The sequence below is a fragment of the Ranitomeya imitator genome, chromosome 2, assembly GCF_032444005.1.
Source record: "Ranitomeya imitator isolate aRanImi1 chromosome 2, aRanImi1.pri, whole genome shotgun sequence".
NCBI lineage: Eukaryota > Metazoa > Chordata > Amphibia > Anura > Dendrobatidae > Ranitomeya > Ranitomeya imitator.
The window spans coordinates 86,944,511-86,967,696 of NC_091283.1; positions in this window are offsets into that span (position 1 = coordinate 86,944,511).

The following is a 23,186-nucleotide window of genomic DNA, read 5'->3' on the forward strand; positions in this document are numbered from 1 at the left end:
CAGGTTTCCTCTCCATTGCTTTGATCTTCATGCTCTCGTTTAGTAGTTGTTGGAAACTACACTGCATTAGGCCTACAAATTGGGTATGGGGTGTAGAGAGATGGTGTGTTCCACTCCAAGGTGTTCCCCAGGTTTCCTCTCCATTGCTTCGATCTTCATGCTCTCGTTTTGTAGTTGTTGGAAACTACACTGCATTAGGCCTACAAATTGGATATGGGGTGTAGAGAGATGGTGTGTTCCGCTCCAAGGTGTTCCCCAGGTTTCCTCGCCAATGCTTCGATCTTCATGCTCTCGTTTAGTAGTTGTTGGAAACTACACTGCATTAGGCCTACAAATTGGGTATGGGGTGTAGAGAGATGGTGTGTTCCACTCGAAGGTGTTTCCCAGGTTTTCTCGACAATGCTTCGATCTTCATGCTCTCGTTTAGTAGTTGTTGGAAACTACACTGTATTAGGCCTACAAATTGGGTATGGCGTGTAGAGAGATGGTGTGTTCCACTCCAAGGTGTTCCCCAGGTTTCCTCGCAAATGCTTCGATCTTCATGCTCTCGTTTAGTAGTTGTTGGAAACTACACTGCATTAGGCCTACAAATTGGGTATGGGGTGTAGAGAGATGGTGTGTTCCACTCCAAGGTGTTCCCCAGGTTTCCTTGCCATTGCTTCGATCTTCATGCTCTCGTTTAGTAGTTGTTGGAAACTACACTGCATTAGGCCTACAAATTGGGTATGGGGTGTAGAGAGATGGTGTGTTACACTCCAAGGTGTTCTCCAGGTTGCCTTTCCTGAGCTTCTATCTTCAGGCTCTTGTTAAATAGTGGTTAAATGGAACAACTGCATTTGGCGTACTAGTTGGTTTGGGGCCTGCTAACAGTGTCTGCCGCTCCTTGCTGTTCTCCTCCACTGAACAAAGCTGTGCCGCCTGTTTACTACGGTTGCCAATTTTGAACTGCATTTTGACTACTTACTGATTTGGGCCTACTCTCTGTGTCAGCCTCTCATTCCAGTTGTCCTCCACTGGAATGCCCCCTGGTTAGTCCTGTGTTACCAATTTTGAACTGCATTTAGCCCACTTTATTCTTTGGGCCTATATCTGTGTTTCCTCCTCATCCTGCCCATTGCCCAGCCAGTGATAGATGAGTCTGCTGGTACATTGACCCATAACGCAAAATTCCCTGTGCACGCTACACAGCAAGATTGTGACCCTGCTGAAAGTCACGTTCCTCTTCCCGCATACCATACCACCTTACACGGGGACAAAGAGGAAGGTGCAGATGAAAGTGCAGGTTCCTTCATCAGGTGGGGGGAGGAATACTAGTTGGCGACGTCACTGGCACAGGGCCTCTCATAGTACGCAAAAGTGTTGCTGCCGGTGGGAGGCGCCCCCGCCTTGCAAACACACCGCTGTACTTTGAGGGGCCCTGTGCCAGTGCCAATGCCAACTAGTGGGCCCCCCCTGCTTGTGCAGGATCACAGCACTTGCAAAGTTTAAATACTTACCTCTTCCTGCTCCACTGCCGTGACGTGTTCCAGATTTCCTGGGCCCACTAATTACTTGAACCAGCCCTACCCCCCACAACTTTAGCCAAATGACCCCCAATTTGAAATGCCTTCAAATTATTATAAGCTAAATTACGATTGACAAGCTTCAGTAACAAGAATGGATGTTTTTGCCATTAAAATGGGCAGTGTAGATGTTTTCCTGGCCTCCACTCACTGCCGACTATGCTCCCCCTTTGACTTGCATTGGGTTTCGTGTTTCGGGCGATACCCGACTTTTCGCGATAATCTGCCGATTCCACTCGACTCGACTTCTAAGATAGTTGGGTTTCGCGAAACACGGCTCGACTCCAAAAAGGTCAAGGTCGCTCAACCCTAGTGGCCAATAAAAATGGCATGAACAGAAATGGTTGGTGCCAGAGAGTGCATACGCAAAAACAAGTGCTGAAGTAGTCCTGGATTCCTAAATGATAAGTACATGACTGCACTCATCAAACCCATAATTTTTTTAAAATACATTAGAATATTTTATTACAATAATAAAATATGTTTTTTTCAACTTTCAGTCACTTTTGTCATCATTTGTTAACTTTGATTTATTGGAATATGGGTGTTGAGACCCCCAATTTTGGAACATTTGAATTGCTCTGCCTTGCTATTTGGTATGTAACTTGTTTAAGCAAACCAAAGATGAAGGGGAACCTCCTTTCTGTTAAGTACTTCATTTATTTGATTGGTCGAGTTTTAAGCACCTATTCCACCAATAGTCAAAAGTTTTGACATTAATATTACATCAATTAAATAAAAGGTGGTTTTTTTCAATTGATAGATTTTATTAGGAAACAATGATGCATTTGTAAAAATTATTCCAGCACAAACAGAACTGTTACGCAAGCCATATTGATTGAAAAATTCTATCCTACATTTATTTGAATATTATCTTTTCGTTAACTTCCCCTTAAAAACTCTTGTTAATTTATTTTAATTCTCTAAACCTTTGTAATTGATAGTTTAGTATATTTTCAGTGCATTAATATACTTAACGATCACAGTTTTCTACAATATCAAGTGCTACTTCACCCGTCTTCTCATTCATCTTACGATGATTGAGATTCCCTGGTTCAAATTACGTGAACTGTACTTGAGCCGAAATAATTCTATAATATAAATCTATGGTGACTAATTTGTTATGATCCGTTGACCTTGGAGCAGCATGAAAACTTTCACTGGAGTAGGTGGTAACTATACTGACCGCAAGTCCTGATCTTAACACCGTAACTAAAAGTAGCCGTTGGGTGTACCTAACAAGCCCTAGACACCTCGTCACAGCCAGAGGACTAAATACCCCTAAAGATGGAAATAGGAATACTACCTTGCCTCAGACCAGAACCCCAAAGGATAGGCAGCCCCCCACAAATATTGGCTGTGAGTAGGAGAGGAAAAACATACACAGTCAGAAAACAGGATTTAGCACAAGAGGCCACTCTAGTTAAAATAGGAAAGGATAGGACAGAGTTCTGTGCGGTCAGTATTAAAACCCTTCCAAAAATATCCACAGCAGATTATACAAAAAATTCCTCCATCTAACTAAAGACGTGGAATGCATATCTGCAACTCCAGAGACTACTAAACTCAGAGCAGGAATACAATCAAAAAACAAGCACACAGCTTGTGTGCCATAGAAAAAGAAACAGACACTTATCTTTGCTGAATTGGCAGCTAAGCAGGAGAAGCCAGACAGAGATCCAACACTTCCCAAGAAACATTGACAACTGGCAAGGACTAATGAGTCCTGCAAACCTAAATACCCCAGTCAGAACTGCAATCAGCAGATACACCTGTCCAGGACTGCAGCCCAGAGACAATTGCATTACCACCTACAACCACCGGACGGAGCCCAAAAGCAGAATTCACAACACTAATTATGATCCATACATTGTTACTTGTGGGTCACAACAAACTCAGTGTGATAGGAAAAGTCTGAATCACTGCATGTAACTCAAAAGAATAGTGGATACAGGTGAAGATGGCAATCAGTGAGTATATTGATACACTTATACTACACTAATATTTACAAAGGTTTAGGGACCACAGAATCACCGGAAGTGCTTCTTTAATGTAAAGCCGTGACTGTAATGGCACTGTAATACAGATTAAATTGATATCTTTGGTGAAGAAATCCACTTTGTTGTTCTTCTTTAATCACCATTTGAAGTTCTCTGCTTATTAGACTTTGGTGTACAGGGGCTGGACTGTACACTGTGTCTTCTCCTCCTTTTCTGTGATTCCCCGACCTGATTTTGGCTTTGTATAATTCTTTTCAGTAAATGACCATCATTTGCCCCTCTGAGGACTTTTCAAACCATGTGCACACAAGAATATTTGGGATCTTTGTAACATGGATCCAAATGGATTTCAATGGGGCCTTGCAAACAACTATAATAAGATACACTAGTGTATACACAATGAAACTCTTCATAAAATCTCTATAATATACTGGGGTTCTTTAAACAGTAAACACATTATTTGCGATTTATTTTAATAAAATTATAATATAATGTATAAAAAAAATTATAAATTACAATATAATACAATAATAACATTGTTAGTGAGTTGACATTTCTTTTTGGCAGAATCTGGCATAAATGCTAAAAACAGAATGTACAGTAAAATAAAACTATAAATTGCTTCCAATGCTTTCAAATAGAAAAAAAAATATTTAAAAATATGCAATGCAGCTGATTTCCTTACGTTGAACTGCTGGCACCTAAGTAAATATAAATCTAGGTGGAGAGGTGGCATCATATTATTCGTGTTTATTTTCCAAAATTGTCTTCCTCCTCAACATTCTCTATCTTAGAAATGAAGTAAAAAATTCATTGTCAGAAGTTTTTGAATCATTAAAAGAAATGCCATTTTCATATTTTTTTTAACCTTCATAGTTTTTAATATATTTTCATACATTTATTTTCAAATTAACTGTGTATAAAATGCTTAAGATGAACTATTAAATTATTAAACTTTTCATTATTATTATTATTATTATTATTATATATAAAAAGTTCTCTCCTTTGTCAACAGCAATGTGGAAGCTAAGGAGCTGCCTGGATGGCAAGTAGGGCCCTAAAACTAGGACATTTGGGTACATTTTGAGAATAAAGCATATTAGTTAATACTAGGGAGGAACTATTTTTCTATCATAGACTGGAATTCAACTGAAATATAAAAATCTGTATTTGTCAAAAAGTTGTTGTTTTATGCTTTGCTTTTGCATGGTTTGGAACCATAAAATGCCATTAAGAATATAAAATAAAAAAATACTAAAAACAAAAATGCTAATGCTCATCTTCTGGCTCACATCTCTGGTCCATCTGCTCTGTACCATTCTGGAGAGACCCCAGAGTATTCTATCTAAGGGACACTCTATCCAAGGAAAATAAGTTTGCTGCAAATTTGGTAGATAATAATGATGAGCGAGTGTACTCGTTGCTTGGGTTTTCCCGAGCATGCTCGGGTGGCCTCCGAGTATTTATGACTGCTCGGAGATTTAGTTTTTATCGCAGCAGCTGAATAATTTACAGCTACTAGCCAAGCTGAGTTCATGTGGGGGTTGCCTGGTTGCTAGTGAATCCCCACATGTAATCAAGCAGGCTAGTAGCTGTAAATCATAAAAGTCACAGAGAAAAAAACAGAGATGTTTACCTGCAGAAGCCTCCAACCAAATGCACCAGGTAAACATCTCTGCTTTTTTCTCTGTGACTTTTTTGAATTTTTTGTAGGATTTTTAAATCCTCTTTTTGTGTCGGTGAGCGTTTACTCAATGTTTAGCGTTAGGACTGGCAAATTGTAAGGACCCTTGACGTGGGTTGCCAGCTTACGTATTGAGGCGCCAATTTAAACTAATACCTTACATACATTGATATGTGGTTTTCTTTTTGCACTTTATCTTGCATGGCACAGTCGGACCAAGATGGCTCTGTAACCTATTGGCCTCTGTTCGCACAGCATGCATTTTGTAGCACTGGGCAGCCCGCCTGTATCTGCGTTACTAATAGGCTGTAAACCAGATGATCTGCATTGCTTGTGTGAATTATGCCATATACAGACTAGTATCTCTTATCTTTTTGTGCACTAATGCCAAACAGCCAACACTGGATTGAAAGTGGTTGTTTCATCGGTATTTTTTGCACCTGTGTGTTTGCCATCATTTATCGGGTCCGCTGCGCCCTGCTGGTGCATTTGGTTGGAGGCTTCTGCAGGTAAAACATCTCTGCTTTTTTCTCTGTGACTTTTTTGAATTTTTTGGAGGATTTTTAAATCCTCTTTTTGTGTCGGTGAGCGTTAGCTGTAAATCATTCAGCTGCCACAATGAAAACGAAATCTCCGAGCAGTCATAAATACTCGGAGGTCACCCGAGCAATGAGTACACTCGCTCATCACTAGTAGATAACAATTGTCATAACCGCTCAGCTCAAGTTTTTGCAAGTTACTACAATAAAATCACATTTTATGCACAATGAAACCTAATTTCTCCCTTTAAACTGATGTAAAAACCAAATGGAAATATAGTCGGTGACTTGTTTTAATCCCTTTATTTCCATTGATATTCAAAGAGACCCTAACATGAGAAGCACGACTAAGACCATACATAAATGAAAAAGTGAACAACTTTATTAAAAAAAAGATAAAAACATTTAAAAAATAGAGTACTAGTAATGTATGGAAAGTTAAGAACCAGAGAAAAAGAAAAATGAGTAGGGCAGTTAAAAGGAATGGCACAATAAAGATGGGCAGACATAAAGAAAACAAGAGTAGATGAATGAAGTAAGTATATAAATAAAAAGAAGGTGCTATAATTAGTGATGAGCGAACGTGCTTGCCACTACTCGTTACTCGCCCGAGTATCGGGGTACTCGCCAAGCAGCTAGCTTTTTCGGGATTATTCGACGGTAACTGCAGTCTCCACCCCGTGTTTTTGGTGGACTTTAGAGATCGAATCATGGTGCAGTGATTGTCTGCCAGGTCATGAAATGCCACAGCCATCTTTGTTGTGGTCGTGCAGTGATTGGCTGGGCCGTACAGCGTCATCCTGAGTATAAGAGGCCTGGCGCCTCCCTGTTTGCTGCTTTTTGTTCCTGTTTCAGCGAGAGTAGAGAGAGTTGCTGCCGAGATAGGGTCAAAAATGGTTTTAGAGTTAGTGTAGGTCTGCAACTCTTACATCCACAACTCCTAATAAACCTACAGTCCTTTTTAGGGCGAATTCAATTAGTCCCGGTATTGCAGCGCTAGGTAGGCAGGGCACAGCATATCCACATCAGTGCAATGCCTGCATGCACTGTATGTGGTCCCACTGAATCCTTCCCAAAGCTCCATTACTGACTGCTGCTGCTGCTGCAGCTTATTTGCTGTCTATATATACATGTTTTTTTATTTATTTTTTTCCACAAATTCCCCCCCCCCCAAAAAAAAAAAATAGTCTGTTCTGTCAGGCTGAGGCCTGTTGAAAAGTGATAGTTTGTCAGGCATACATAGCATAGTTGTGTGTGCTACTTTTGTCCCCTTTTTTTGTGTTTTAAATTCACCGAAAAAGTCCTCATATATCTGCGTGCTCTAAGTTTGGTCATTGGAGCTCGGTGTACTCATTTTTTTGCTGTGTGATACTCAAATTCTATATAGCGCTATTTAGCATAAAAAAATTGGAAGGCTACAGATTTGCCAGTGTGGTTTTTCCGTTACAGCCGTCATATATCTATGTGCTCCAAGTTTGGGCATTGGAGTCCGGTGTACTTATTTTTTGGCTGTGTGATACTCAAATTCTATACAGTGCTATTTCGCATAAGTTAACTTAAAAAAAAATGAATACAGTCTGTGAGGTCAGGCTGAGGCCTGCCTGGTGTTTGGTAGATTTGCAGGCATACTGATCACATATTATTTTGCTACCAATAAAGCCATTTGTGTTAAGTATTTGAAATAGTGCAGTAGACCATTTAAAATGGCAAGGCAAGGGACGGGGAAGTGGACGGGATGCTGATGGTGCATCCAGAGGACGAGGCCGTGGGCAAGGTGAAAGTGGGCAACAACAAAGACCCACATCTTCTCGCTCGACCTTGCTGTCCCAGTTTCAAGGGGACGGCAGCACACCACTATTGAAGCCAGAGCAGTGTGAAACGGTTGTTGGTTGGATAGCGGATAATGCTTCCAGTCACTTTGCCACATCCACTTCCACACAGTCAAGTCTGAGTAGCCATGAGTGTGGCCAGGATTTTCCTCACCCTGATCCTCCTTCCTCCCATCATGCCGAGTGCCCTGAGACAACTGATCCCACACTTGGACACTCTAAAGAGCTGTTCAGTTTTCCATTTCAAGATTCAGAAATCTCTGCCAGTCAACTTGAAGTGGGGAAAGATGAAATCACATGTAGAGCTGCCCAAAGCTTTGACCAGCCCCGGTCACACGAAGGCGATCATGGGAAAGTGTCACAAGAGGTGGACGATGATGAGAAACAATTGCCAGAAAGTCAGGAGGAGGAGCAGGGTGCAGATGTGGAAGATGTGGTGGTGGATGACATAGTGACTGACCCAACCTGGCAGGAAGACATGCACAGCAAGGACAGCAGCACAAATGGGGAAGGAGACATATCCCCCCAACAGGCAGGAAGAAGCAGTGTGGTGGCCACAGACAGAAGGCGTTCATCCGTTCCCCGTCACACCAACATGAGTGAAGTTTCCATTCCACCTGTGAGATCATCCCCAGTCTGGGGTTATTGGCAGAGTCTTTAAAAAATAGCCAAACAGGCCATTTGCAGCACCTGCTATGCCCGCACCAGCAGGGGTAGCAAAAAACCAGCCTGGCCACCACCAGCATGATCAGGCACATGCAAGCAAAGCACCTGACTTTGTGGGCCGAACCCCAGGCTCCAGGACCACTGTCTGCTGGTCATACCACTGCTTCTTCCACTGTTTTGTATAGAAGCCAATCCCCAGTACACCGTACATGTGAAGAAGCCCGTCCACGTCTTTGTCCCAGCACAGCGTTCAGTTGTCTAAAACCCAGTCTTTGGAACAGAAGTAGAAATACCCAGCCAACGTCCCACAGGCCACAGTCCTCAATTCTAATATTTCTCTTCTGCTTGAGCTAGAAATGCTGCCTTTTAGGCTTGTTGAGACAGAAGCGTTCCACAACCTGATGGCGGCGGCCGTCCCAAGGTACTTGGTCCCCAGTCACCACTATTTCTCCCGGTGTGCCATACCAGCATTACACCAGCATGTGTCCCACAACATTACCCATGCCCTCAACAATGCTGTTACCGGGAAAGTCCACCTAACCACGGACACGTGGATAAGTGCTTATGGACAGGGATGGTACATCTTAATGACGGCACACTGGGTTAACATAGTGGAAGCCGGACCCATTGGACCTTGTGATGAATCACATCTTCCCCACACCAAGTATTGCTGGCCCTACGTCAATCAGGGTTGCCCCCACAGTCTACAGCTCCTGCACCTCCTCCTCCTCTTTATCCTCCATCTCTGAAATCAACACATCAGTCAGAAGCTGGAAGCACTGCTGCACTGCCTCAGCCAAGTGGCAACAGGCTGTGCTGAAGCTAATCTGCCTAAGTGACAAACTGCACAATGCAGAAGAGTTGTGGACAGCGCTGAAAGAGCAGTCAGATGTTTGGATGACACCGCTGAACCTACAGCCAGGCATGGTCATGTGTGACAATGGCCGTAACCTGGTGGCGGCTCTGAGGCAAGGTGAGCTCACACACATACCTTGCTTGGCCCATGTGCTTTACCTTGTGGTTCAACGTTTTCTGAAAAGCTACGTGGAGCTGCCAGAACTGCTAGTGAAAGTACGCCATCTGTCTGCCCATTTTAGAAAGTCAGCTACAGCTTCAGCCGCCCTTGCTGTGCTTCAGCAGCGTTTTCAGCTTCCATCCAACTGACTGGTGTGTGATGTCCCCACGCGCTGGAAATCTATGCTGCATATATTGGAAAAGATTTGTGAGCAGAAGAGGGCCGTTGTTGACTACCAACATCAACAAGGCCATCAAATTTCAAATCAGATTCCACACCTCAGACCTCAGGATTGGACATGGATGTCAGACATATGTAACATCCTCCAAAACTTTGAGGACTGCACCAAGATGGTGAGCGGCGATGATGCCATAATTAGCATCACCATCCCGCTTCTCAGAATTCTGAAAAACTCTCTGCTCACAATCAAAGAGGATGCATTCCAGGCGGATCACGAGGACATGGAGCAAGGAAACATACAGGGGGATTACACTCATCAGCCTCATGTCTTCTCAACTTGGATTTGGAGGCAATGAGGAGGAAGAACAGGAACTACTTTTATGCGCTATAGACGGTACTACAAACACATCTGTATTATTAACTTCTGTTCAGCAGGGATGGCCTGAGGACAGGGAGGAGGAGGATGAGGAGGAGGAGGACAGCATGGTCAGTCGTCCTGTTGGTGAGGACACAGAAGTCTTGCCTGTTAGCAGTCTGGCATGTATGGCTGACTTTATGTTGCGCTGCATTTTACGTGACCCTCGGATTATCAAAATTTTGGGTGACACTCATTACTGGTTGGTGACACTTCTAGACCCATGCTACAAGGAGAACTTTCAATCTCTTCTGCCTGAGGCAGAGAGGTGTGCTAAAATGTTTCAGTACCACAGGGCCCTTATAGCGGAATTACTTAGAAAATTCCCATGTGAGAACGCTGGCAGCAGACATCAGAGTTTGTTGTACAACCAAGGACTACAAGTTAGAGAGACAGAAGTACAATCCAGCTCAGGCAGGGAAACAATGGCCAAGTTCTGGGACAGTTTTCTCAGACCCTCCCATCATGGCTGCACAGAGGCAAGGGGTGCTGTCACAAGAAGTGCAATGTTTGGGAAGATGGTGAGGGAGTACTTTGCAGATCGTACAAACGTCCTCCGTGATCCCTCTGTGCCTTTTTTATTATTAGGTATCCAAGCTGGACATGTGGCATTAACTGGCTCTCTATGCCTTGGAGGTCCTGGCCTGCCCTGCTGCTAGCGTTCTGTCAGAGAGGGTTTTTAGTGCCGCTGGTGGAATTATAACAGATGAGCGCATCCACCTGTCAACTGAAAATGCTGACAGGCTGACTCTTATAAAACTGAACAAGGCCTGGATTGGGAAAGACTTCTGTACCCCACCAAGTGATTTTTGGAAGTGCATTTGAACAGCAAGGTGGATTGCTGTTAAGGGTAACTAGAGAAAAAAAAATCTATAAATCTATAGCATAGCGAGTGTGAGCGAGCTGAGTGTGACCTGAGTGTAAGTGTGAACGGCAGTAAGTGTGACTTGTGATTCAGTGACTTTGGATTCAGGGAGTTTCCAAGGGAGGAATTACTGAATTGCTGTCTGTTTTTTATTAATACTTTGTATTTATTTATTTATTATTTAACTTTTCTGTCTGGTGCAATCCCTATTAGGAAATGTGCTCCACTATTGTTAATGCCATCCAGTGCACATCTTGCCACATGTATGCAATCCTTGAGCAGCCGATCGAGGGTGCATACTGCTGTGCGAGATGTGTGCAAGTTGTGCATTTGGAAACCCAGATTCTGAATCTAAATGTGCAGCTGGCAACACTAAGATCCATAGACAATATGGAGAGGAGTCTTCTGCTCACTGAGCAGATGCTCAATGGGATAGATGAGGGGGGGATGGAGCTGCAGGACGATGAAGTAGCAAGCTGGGTGACAGTTAGGAAGCAGGGTAGAGGGAAGAGTGCCAGGGAGGCTAGTCCTGATCTGGAACACCCCAATAAGTTTGCTAAGTTGGCAGATGAGGGGGGTGCCAGTACAGGGGTAGCACTGCTGCAGCCAGGCATGTCCTCTGAAAGCTGGGGGAGTGACTGCTCCAGTAAGGAGGGAAATAGGAGAGCAGGGCAGGCCAGACAGGTGCTGGTAGTGGGGGACTCAATTATTAGGGGAACAGATAGGGCAATCTGTCACAAAGACAGGGATTGTCAAACGGAGTGCTGCCTACCTGGCGCTCGAGTCCGACACATTGCTGATTGGGTGGACAGATTACTGGGAGGGGCTGGTGTGGACCCAGCGGTCATGGTGCACATTGGCACAAATGACAAAGTTAGAGGTAGGTGGAAGGTCCTTAAAGAAGATTTCAGGGAATTAGGCCGCAAGCTGAAAGCAAGGACCTCCAACGTGGTATTCTCCGAAATACTGCCGGTACCACGGGCCACGCCAGAGAGGCAACGGGAGATTAGAGAGGTTAATAAGTGGCTCAAGAATTGGTGTAGGAAGGAGGGGTTTGGGTTCCTGCAGAACTGGGCCGACTTCTCAGTTGGCTACGCTAGGGACGGGCTGCACCTCAATGGGGAAGGTGCAGCTGTGCTGGGGGAGAAAATGGCTAGAAGGTTGGTGGAGTGTTTAAACTAGGGATTGGGGGAGGGTATTCAATTTATAGGAGGGGAAGATAGTGCAGACAGAGACCTGGGCACAAATAAGGAAGTTGGGGGTGGTGGTGGCATGGGGGTGGGGTTAGAACAGTTAATAATTTAAGAAATAGAGGTACAGAGAGGAACATCAAGTGCATGTATACTAATGCCAGAAGCCTCGCCAACAAAATGGATGAATTAGAACTAATGTTGTTGGAGCATAATTATGACATGGTGGGGATATCTGAAACATGGCTGGATGAGAGCCATGACTGGGCTGTTAACTTGCAGGGCTATATCCTGTTCAGAAATGACCGTACAGATAAGCGAGGAGGTGGGGTGTGTCTATATGTAAAATCGTCCTTAAAACCCATCCTGCGTGATAATATAGGTGAATTTAATGAAAATGTAGAATCCCTGATAAGGGATAAGGGGAGGGGGAAAAAATAATAAGTTACTGATAGGGGTTTGTTATAAATCTCCAGAAATAATGGAAGCAATGGAGAATATCCTCGTAAAGCAAATAGATGAAGCTGCGACTCAAGGAGAAGTCATTATTATGGGGGACTTCAACTACCCTGAAATAGATTGGGGAACAGAAACCTGCAGTTCCAGCAAAGGTAATCGGTTTTTGACAACTATGAGAGACAATTACTGTACCTTTCACAACTGGTTCAGGACCCAACAAGAAGTGGGGCACTGCTAGACCTAATATTAACCAACAGGCCAGACCGCATAGCAAATATAAGGGTTGGGGGTCACTTGGGAAATAGCGATCACAAAATAATAAGTTTTCATGTATCCTTTAAAAAGATGTGTAATAGAGGGGTTACAAGGACACTAAACTTCAGCAGGGCAAATTTCCAACGGATGAGAGAGGATCTTGGTGCAATTAACTGGGACGATATCCTGAGACACAAAAATACACAAAGAAAATGGGAGACGTTTATTAGCATCCTAGGTAGGACCTGTGTACAGTATATACCGTATGGGAATGCATATACTAGAAATAGGAGGAAACCAATATGGCTAAATAGAGCTGTAAGGGGCGCAATAAGTGACACAAATAAAGCATTTAGATAATTAAAAGAAGTAGTTAGTGATGAGACATTAAATAAATACAGAAAATTAAATAAAGTCTGTAAAAAGCAAATCAAGGCAGCAAAGATTGAGACAGAGAGACTCATTGCCAGAGAGAGTAAAAATAATCCCAAAATATTCTTTCAGGCTACGTTCACATTCGCGTCTTTGGACGCAGCGTCGTGGACGCAACGCACGACGCTCGAAAGACGCAACTAAAACGCAGGCATTTTTGACGCATGCGTTCAACCTTTTTTTATATACAGTATATAGGGTCTTTTCAGTGTCTCTATTAAGTAAAGAACGCATGCATCATACAACGCACAACAACGCAAGTACTTGCGTCTTCTGCGTTGCCAATACACTTCAATGGAGTTTTTGACGCATTGACGACGCAAATGCAGCGCAAGTGCGATGCCTGCGTTTTTTAAAAAATTTTGGATGCAGAAAAAATGCAACATGTTGCGCTTGCCGTGCCCTGCCAGATGCGTCGAATTGACGCATGCGACGCGAAACGCACCAAAACGCATGACAACGCATGCCTATGCGTCCCCAATGTTAAAGATAGGGATGCATGACGCATGCGTTGTTTTGCGGCGACGGCGCTGCGTCCAAAGACGCGAATGTGAATGTAGCCTAACTACATAAATAGTAAAAACTAAAAAATGACAGTGTTGGCCCCCTTAAAAATAGTCTGGGTGAAATGGTGGATGAGGATGAGGAAAAAGCCAATATGCTAAATGACTTTTTTTTCATCAGTATTTACACAAGAAAATCCCATGGCAGACAATATGATCAGTGATAACAAAAATTCCACATTAAGTGTCACCTGCTTAACCCAGCAGGAAGTACTGCGGTGTCTAAAAATCACTAAAATTGACAAATCTCCGGGCCCGGATGGGATACACCCTCGAATACTGCAGGAATTAAGTACAGTCATTGATAGACCATTATTTTTAATCTTTAAAGACTCCATAATAACAGGGTCCGTACCACAGGACTGGCGTATAGCAAATGTGGTGCCAATATTCAAAAAGGGGACAAAAACTGAACTCGGAAACTATAAGCCAGTAAGCTTAACCTCTACTGTGGGTAAAATCATGGAGGGCATTCTAAAGGATGCTATACTGGAGTATCTGAAGAGAAATAACCTCATGACCCAGTATCAGCACGGGTTTACTAGGGACAGTTCATGTCATAGTAACATAGTAACATAGTTAGTAAGGCCGAAAAAAGACATTTGTCCATCCAGTTCAGCCTATATTCCATCATAATAAATCCCCAGATCTACGTCCTTCTACAGAACCTAATAATTGTATGATACAATATTGTTCTGCTCCAGGAAGACATCCAGGCCTCTCTTGAACCCCTCGACTGAGTTCGCCATCACCACCTCCTCAGGCAAGCAATTCCAGATTCTCACTGCCCTAACAGTAAAGAATCCTCTTCTATGTTGGTGGAAAAACCTTCTCTCCTCCAGACGCAAAGAATGCCCCCTTGTGCCTGTCACCTTCCTTGGTATAAACAGATCCTCAGCGAGATATTTGTATTGTCCCCTTATATACTTATACATGGTTATTAGATCGCCCCTCAGTCGTCTTTTTTCTAGACTAAATAATCCTAATTTCACTAATCTATCTGGGTATTGTAGTTCTCCCATCCCCTTTATTAATTTTGTTGCCCTCCTTTGTACTCTCTCTAGTTCCATTATATCCTTCCTGAGCACCGGTGCCTAAAACTGGACACAGTACTCCATGTGCGGTCTAACTAGGGATTTGTACAGAGGCAGTATAATGCTCTCATCATGTGTATCCAGACCTCTTTTAATGCACCCCATGATCCTGTTTGCCTTGGCAGCTGCTGCCTGGCACTGGCTGCTCCAGGTAAGTTTATCATTAACTAGGATCCCCAAGTCCTTCTCCCTGTCAGATTTACCCAGTGGTTTCCCGTTCAGTGTGTAATGGTGATATTGATTCCTTCTTCCCATGTGTATAACCCTACATTTATCATTGTTAAACCTCATCTGCCACCTTTCAGCCCAAGTTTCCAACCTATCCAGATCCATCTGTAGCAGAATACTATCTTCTCTTGTATTAACTGCTTTACATAGTTTTGTATCATCTGCAAATATCGATATTTTACTGTGTAAACCTTCTACCAGATCATTAATGAATATGTTGAAGAGAACAGGTCCCAATACCGACCCCTGCGGTACCCCACTGGTCACAGCGACCCAGTTAGAGACTATACCATTTATAACCACCCTCTGCTTTCTATCACTAAGCCAGTTACTAACCCATTTACACACATTTTCCCCCAGACCAAGCATTCTCATTTTGTGCACCAACCTCTTGTGCGGTACGGTATCAAACGCTTTGGAAAAATCGAGATATACCACGTCCAATGACTCACCATGGTCCAGCCTATAGCTTACCTCTTCATAAAAACTGATTAGATTGGTTTGACTGGAGCGATTTCTCATAAACCCATGCTGATATGGAGTTAAACAGTTATTCTCATTGAGATAATCCAGAATAACATCCCTCAGAAACCCTTCAAATATTTTACCAACAATAGAGGTTAGACTTACTGGCCTATAATTTCCAGGTTCACTTTTAGAGCCCTTTTTGAATATTGGCACCACATTTGCTATGCGTCAGTCCTGCGGAACAGACCCCGTCGCTATAGAGTCCCTAAAAATAAGAAATAATGGTTTATCTATAACATTACTTAGTTCTCTTAGTACTCGTGAGTGTATGCCATCCGGACCTGGAGATTTATCTATTTTAATCTTATTTTGTTCAGTTTCTATGAAGAGGTAAGTTCCAGACTGGACCAAGGAAACCCAGTGGATGTAGTGTATATGGACTTTTCAAAAGCTTTTGATACGGTGCCACACAAAAGGTTGATACATAAAATGAGAATAATGGGGATAGGGGAAAATATGTGTAAGTGGGTGGAGAGCTGGCTCAGGGATAGGAAACAAAGTGTGGTTATTAATGGAGCACACTCGGACTGGGTAGCGGTTAGCAGTGGGGTACCACAGGGGTCAGTATTGGGCCCTCTTCTTTTTAACATATTTATTAATGACCTTGTAGGGGGCATTCAGAGTAGAATTTCAATATTTGCAGATGACACTAAACTCTGCAGGGTAATCAATACAGGGGAGGACAATTTTATATTACAGGATGATTTATGTAAACTAGAAGCTTGGGCTGATAAATGGCAAATGAGCTTTAATGGGGATAAATGTAAGGTCATGCACTTGGGTAGAAGTAATAAGATGCATAATTATGTGCTTAATTCTAAAACTCTGGGCAAAACCGTCAATGAAAAAGACCTGGGTGTATGGGTGGATGTGAAACTCATATTCAGTGGCCAGTGTCAGGCAGCTGCTACAAAGGCAAATAAAATAATGGGATGCATTAAAAGAGGCATAGATGCTCATGAGGAGAACATAATTTTACCTCTATACAAGTCACTAGTTCGACCACACTTAGAATACTGTGCACAGTTCTGGTCTCCGGTGTATAAGAAAAACATAGCTGAACTGGAGCGGGTGCAGAGAAGAGCGACCAAGGTTATTAGAGGACTGGGTGGTCTGCAATACCAAAATAGGTTATTACACTTGGGGCTATTTAGTGTGGAAAAACGAAGACTAAGGGGTGATCTTATTTTAATGTATAAATATATGAGGGGACAGTACAAAGACCTTTCTGATGATCTTTTTAATCATAGACCTGAAACAGGGACAAGGGGGCATCCTCTACGTCTGGAGGAAAAAAGGTTTAAGCATAATAACAGGTTCTTTACTGTAAGAGCAGTGAGACTATGGAACTCTCTGCCATATGATGTTGTAATGAGTGATTCATTAATTAAATTTTAGAGGGGACTGGATGCATTTGTGGAAAAGTATAATGTTACAGGATATTTACACCTTTATAGGGCGTTGATCCAGGGAACTAGTCTGATTGCCATATGTGGACTCGGGAAGGAATTTTTTTCCCCAAGGTGGAGCTTACTCTTTGCCACATGGTTTTTTTGCCTTCCTCTGGATCAACATGTTGGGGCATGTTAGGTTAGGCTATGGGTTGAACTAGATGGACTTATGGTCTTCCTTCAACCTTAATAACTATGTAACTATGTAACTAAGTGAAAACAGCGAAACATAACCTCAAATACATTCTCTCTTTTGGGGAGGTGTATTCTCATGCACCTCTTCAAAACCACACATGGGTATACGCTTCCACATTTGGTCTGTTTGTTGTTCTCCTCCTCCTCATCCTCATCCTCATCATACAGAACCACTAGATGACCAGAGTGAACGTGCTCTGTACTGTTATATGCCGGTGATTTTTGGGCACGGGGGCTGTGAAGGTACTATTTTACTTTGTAAAAACAGGACCCCACATTGGGGAATTAGGCATTACATTTCATTGGGCCTATTTCTTAAGTCTGTCTCCTGCAATGTGTCCTTTAACTGCCACTAGATGACCAGGGTGCACGTGCTCAGTACTGTCATAGGCCGGTGATTTTTGGGCATGGATGCTGTGAAGGCACTATTTTATTTTGTAAAAACAGGACCCCAAATTGGGTAACTGGGCATTACATTACATTGGGCGTACTTCTTATGTCTGTCTCCTGCAATGTGTCCTTTAACTGACACTATATGACCAGGGTGCACATGCTCAGTACTGCTATAGGCCGGTGATTTTGGGGCACGGTGCTGTGAAGGCACTATTTCATTTTGTAAAAACAAGACCCCACATTGGAGAATTCGGCATTACTTTACATTGGGGCTACTTTTTAACTCCTGCAAACTGTCTAGTTCCTGCCAGTAGATCACCAGGGTGACCATGGTCTGTATGGGGCATTTAGGGCTAGGGGACTGTGATGGCATTATTTTAATCAGTCCATAAAGGACCCCACATTGGGGAATTGGGCATGGCATTCCATCAGGCCTACTTCTTACCTCTGTCTCCTGCAATGTCTCTTGTTTAACTGCCACTAGATCACCAGGGTGAACGTGATCTGTACTGTTATAGGCTAGTGAATTATGGGCAAATGGGCTGTGACGGCACTATATATCTAAGTTCAAAAAGGACAACACATTGGGGAATTGGACATGACATTACTTTGGGCCTACTTCTTAACTCGGTCTTCTGCAATCTGTCCTGTACCTGCCACTAGATCACCAGGCCAACGTGCTCTGTACGGTGCATTTAGGGCTAGGGGGCTGTCATGCCACTCTTTTATTTTTTTTAAAAAGATTTTACATTTGGGAATTGGGCATGGCATTCCATTGGGCCTATTTCTTAACTCGGTCTCCTACAATCTGTCCTGTACCTGCCACTAGATCACCAGGGTGAACGTGCTCTGTAGGGTTCATTTACGGCTAGGGGGTTGTGACAGCACTATTTTAATCAGTTCAAAAAGGACAACACATTGGGGAATTTGAGCATTGCATTCCATTGGGCCTATTTCTTAACTCGGTCTCCTGCAATCTGTCCTGTACCTGCCACTAGATCAACAGGGTGAACGTGCTCTGTACGGTGCATTTTGGTCAAGGGGGCTGTCATGCCACTCTTTTATTTAAAAAAAAAAGATTTTACATTGGGAAATTGGGCATTACATTTCTTTGGGCCTACTTCTTAACTCGGTCTCCTGCAATCTGTCCTGTACCTGTCACTAGATCACCAGGGTCAACGCGCTCTGTACAATGCATTTTGTACAAGGGGGCTGTCATGCCACTCTTTTATTTAAAAAAAAGTATTTTAGATTGGGGAATTGGGCATGACATTACTTTGGGCCTATTTCTTAACTCTGTCTCCTGCAATCTGTCCTGTACCTGCCACTAGATCAACAGGGTGAACGTGTTCTGTACGGTGCATTTTGGCCAAGGGGGCTGCATGCCACTCTTTTATTTTTAAAAAAAATATTTTACTTTGGGGAATTGGGCATGGCATTCGATTGGGCCTATTTCTTAACTCTGTCTCCTGCAATGTCTCTTGTTTAACTGCCACTAGATCACCAGGGTGAACGTTGTCTGTACTGTTATAGGCTAGTTAATTTTGGGCAAATGGGCTGTGATGGCACTATATATCTAAGTCCAAAAAGGACAACACATTAGGGAATTGGACATGACATTACTTTGGGCCTACTTCTTTACTCGGTCTCCTGCAATCTGTCCTGTACCTGCCACTAGATCACCAGGGTGAACGTGCTCTGTACGGTGCATTTTGGCCAAGGGGGCTGTCATGCCACTCTTTTATTTAAAAAAAAAGGATTTTACATTGGGCAATTGGGCATGACATTTCTTTGGGCCTACTTCTTAACTCGGTCTCCTGCAATCTGTCCTGTACCTGCCACTAGATCACCAGGGTCAATGTGCTCTGTACGGTGCATTTAGGGCTATGGAGACGTGATGGCACTATTTTAATCAGTCCAAAAAGGACAATACATTGGGGAATTGGGCATGGCATTCAATTGGGCATATTTCTTAACTCTGTCTCCTGCAATCTGTCCTGTACCTGCTAATAGATCAACAGGGTGAACGTGCTTTGTACGGTGCATTTTGGTCAAGGGGGCTGTCATGCCACTCTTTTATTTAAAAAAAAAAGATTTTACATTGGGAAATTGGGCATTACATTTCTTTGGGCCTACTTCTTAACTCGGTCTCCTGCAATCTGTCCTGTACCTGTCACTAGATCACCAGGGTCAACGTGCTCTGTACAATGCATTTTGTCCAAGGGGGCTGTCATGCCACTCTTTTATTTAATAGAAAAGTATTTTAGATTGGGGAATTGGGCATGACATTACTTTGGGCCTATTTCTTAACTCTGTCTCCTGCAATCTGTCCTGTACCTGCCACTAGATCAACAGGGTGAACGTGTTCTGTACGGTGCATTTTGGCCAAGGGGGCTGCATGCCACTCTTTTATTTTTAAAAAAAATATTTTACATTGGGGAATTGGGCATGGCATTCGATTGGGCCTATTTCTTAACTCTGTCTCCTGCAATGTCTCTTGTTTAACTGCCACTAGATCACCAGGGTGAACGTTGTCTGTACTGTTATAGGCTAGTTAATTTTGGGCAAATGGGCTGTGATGGCACTGTATATCTAAGTCCAAAAAGGACAATACATTAGGGAATTGGACATGACATTACTTCGGGCCTACTTCTTTACTCGGTCTCCTGCAATCTGTCCTGTACCTGCCACTAGATCACCAGGGTGAACGTGCTCTGTACGGTGCATTTTGGCCAAGGGGGCTGTCATGCCACTCTTTTATTTAAATAAAAAAGGATTTTACATTGGGCAATTGGGCATGACATTTCTTTGGGCCTACTTCTTAACTCGGTCTCCTGCAATCTGTCCTGTACCTGCCACTAGATCACCAGGGTCAATGTGCTCTGTACGGTGCATTTAGGGCTAGGGAGACATGACAGCACTATTTTAATCAGTCCAAAAAGGACAATACATTGGGGAATTAGGCATGGCATTCAATTGGGCATATTTCTTAACTCTGTCTCCTGCAATCTGTCCTGTACCTGCAAATAGATCAACAGGGTGAACGTGCTCTGTATGGTGCATTTAGGGCTAGGGGGATGTGACGGCAATATTTTAATCAGTCCAAAAAGGACAACACATTGGGGAATTGGGCATGGCATTCCATTGGGCCTATTTCTTAACTCGGTCTCCTGCAATCTGTCCTGTACCTGCCACTAGATCAACAGGGTCAACGTGCTCTGTAAGATGCATTTTGGCCAAGGGGGCTGTCATGCCACTCTTTTATTTAAAAAAAAAAAAGTATTTTACATTGGGGAATTGGGCATGACATTACTTTGGGCCTATTTCTTAACTATTTCTGTACGGTGCATTTTGGCCAAGGGGGCTGTCATGCCACTCTTTTATTTTTTTTAAAAGATTTTACATTGGGGAATTGGGCATGGCATTCCATTGGGCCTATGTCTTAACTCGGTCTCCTGCAATCTGTCCTGTACCTGCCACTAGATCTACAGGGTCAACGTGCTCTGTACGGTGCATTTAGGGCTAGGCGCATGTGACGGCACTATTTTAATCAGTCCAAAAAGGACAACACATTGGGGAATTGGGCATGGCATTCCATTGGGCCTATTTCTTAACTCGGTCTCCTGCAATCTGTCCTGTACCTGTCACTAGATCACCAGGGTCAACGTGCTCTGTACGGTGCATTTTGGCCAAGGGGGCTGTCATGCCACTCTTTTATTTTTTAAAAAAGTATTTTATATTGGGGAATTGGGCATGACATTACTTTGGGCTTACTTCTTAACTCGGTCTCCTTCAATGTGTCCAGTTCCTGCAAGGGTGAACGTGGTCTGTAAGGGGGGTCTGTAAGGGGCATTTAGGGCTAGGGGGCCGTGATGGCACTATTTTAATCAGTCCAAAAAGGACCTCACATTGGGGAATTGGGCATGGCATTCCATTGGGCCTACTTCTTAACTCTGTCTCCTGCAATGTCTCTTGTTTAACTGCCACTAGATCACTAGGTTTTGTACTGTTAAAGGCTGGTGAAATTTGGTCAAGGGGACTGTGATGTTACTAGTCTATTTTTTACAAAAGGTACCCCCCATTGGTGAAACCACATCCTTGTGGCAAACACTTTATAACATTTGTGTACCTTAAAGAGCTCACTTGAAAAGCTCCTTTTTGTGTTGCTGGTTGCTAACATTGGACACAATACACTTCTGTTATAGACCTGGTGGTTAGGAGCACCCGGAACGACCTGATGGTTAAACCGATACAGGACAAGCTCTGGGAAGAGGGAACTCTGCTGACCGCAACCCCTAATCCTATCACACAACTAGAAATAGCCGTGGAGCGTACATAACTCTACCTAGATGCCTCTTCACAGCCTAAGAGCTAACTAGCCCTAGAGATAGAAAATAAAGCCTACCTTGCCTCAGAGAAATTCCCCAAAGGAAAAAGCAGCCCCCCCACATATATTGACTGTGAGTAAAGATGAAAGTCACAAACACAGAAATGAAACAGGTTTCAGCAAAGGGAGGCCAGACTTACTAAACAGACTGAGGATAGGAAAGGTAACTTTGCGGTCAGCACAAAAACTACAAAAGACCACGCAGAGTGTGCAAAAAGACCTCCGCACCGACTCACGGTGTGGAGGTGCCACTCTGCATCCCAGAGCTTCCAGCTAGCAAGGCAAAATCATAATAGCCAGCTGGACAAGGAAACAATGAACAAATAATAACTAGCAGGGACTTAGCTTCTGCTGGAGTAGACAGGTCACCAGAAAGATCCAAGAGCGAACTGAACCAGTACAAGAACATTGACAGCTGGCATGGAGTAACGATCAGAGTGGAGTTAAATAGAGCAGCCAGCCTAAAACTAAACTAGGTCACCTGTGGAAGGAACCTCAGAACCAGCAGCTCCACTCACAGCCACCAGAGGGAGTCCATGGACAGAACTCGCCGAAGTACCATTCATGACCACAGGAGGGAGTTCGATAACAGAATTCACAACAGTACCCCCCCTTGAGGAGGGGTCACCGAACCCTCACCAGAACCCCCAGGCCGATCAGGATGAGCCAAATGAAAGGCACGAACCAGATCGGCAGCATGAACATCAGAGGCAACAACCCAGGAATTATCTTCCTGACCATAACCCTTCCACTTGACCAGGTACTGGAGTTTCCATCTCGAAATACGAGAATCCAAAATCTTCTCCACCACATACTCCAACTCCCCATCGACCAACACCGGGGCAGGAGGGTCAACGGAGGGAACCATAGGCGCCACGTATCTCCGCAATAACGACTTATGGAACACATTATGGATGGCAAAAGAAGCTGGAAGGGCCAAACGAAATGACACAGGATTGAGAACTTCAGAAATCTTATACGAACCAATGAAACGAGGCTTAAACTTAGGAGAGGAAACCTTCATAGGAACATAACGAGACGACAACCAAACCAAATCCCCAACACGAAGTTGGGGACCAACACAGCGCAGGCAGTTAGCGAAACATTGAACCTTCTCCTGGGACAATGTCAAATTGTCCACCACATGAGTCCAAATCTGCTGCAACCTGTCCACCACAGTATCCACACCAGGACAGTCCGAAGGCTCAACCTGCCCTGAAGAGAAACGAGGATCGAAACCGGAATTACAGAAAAAA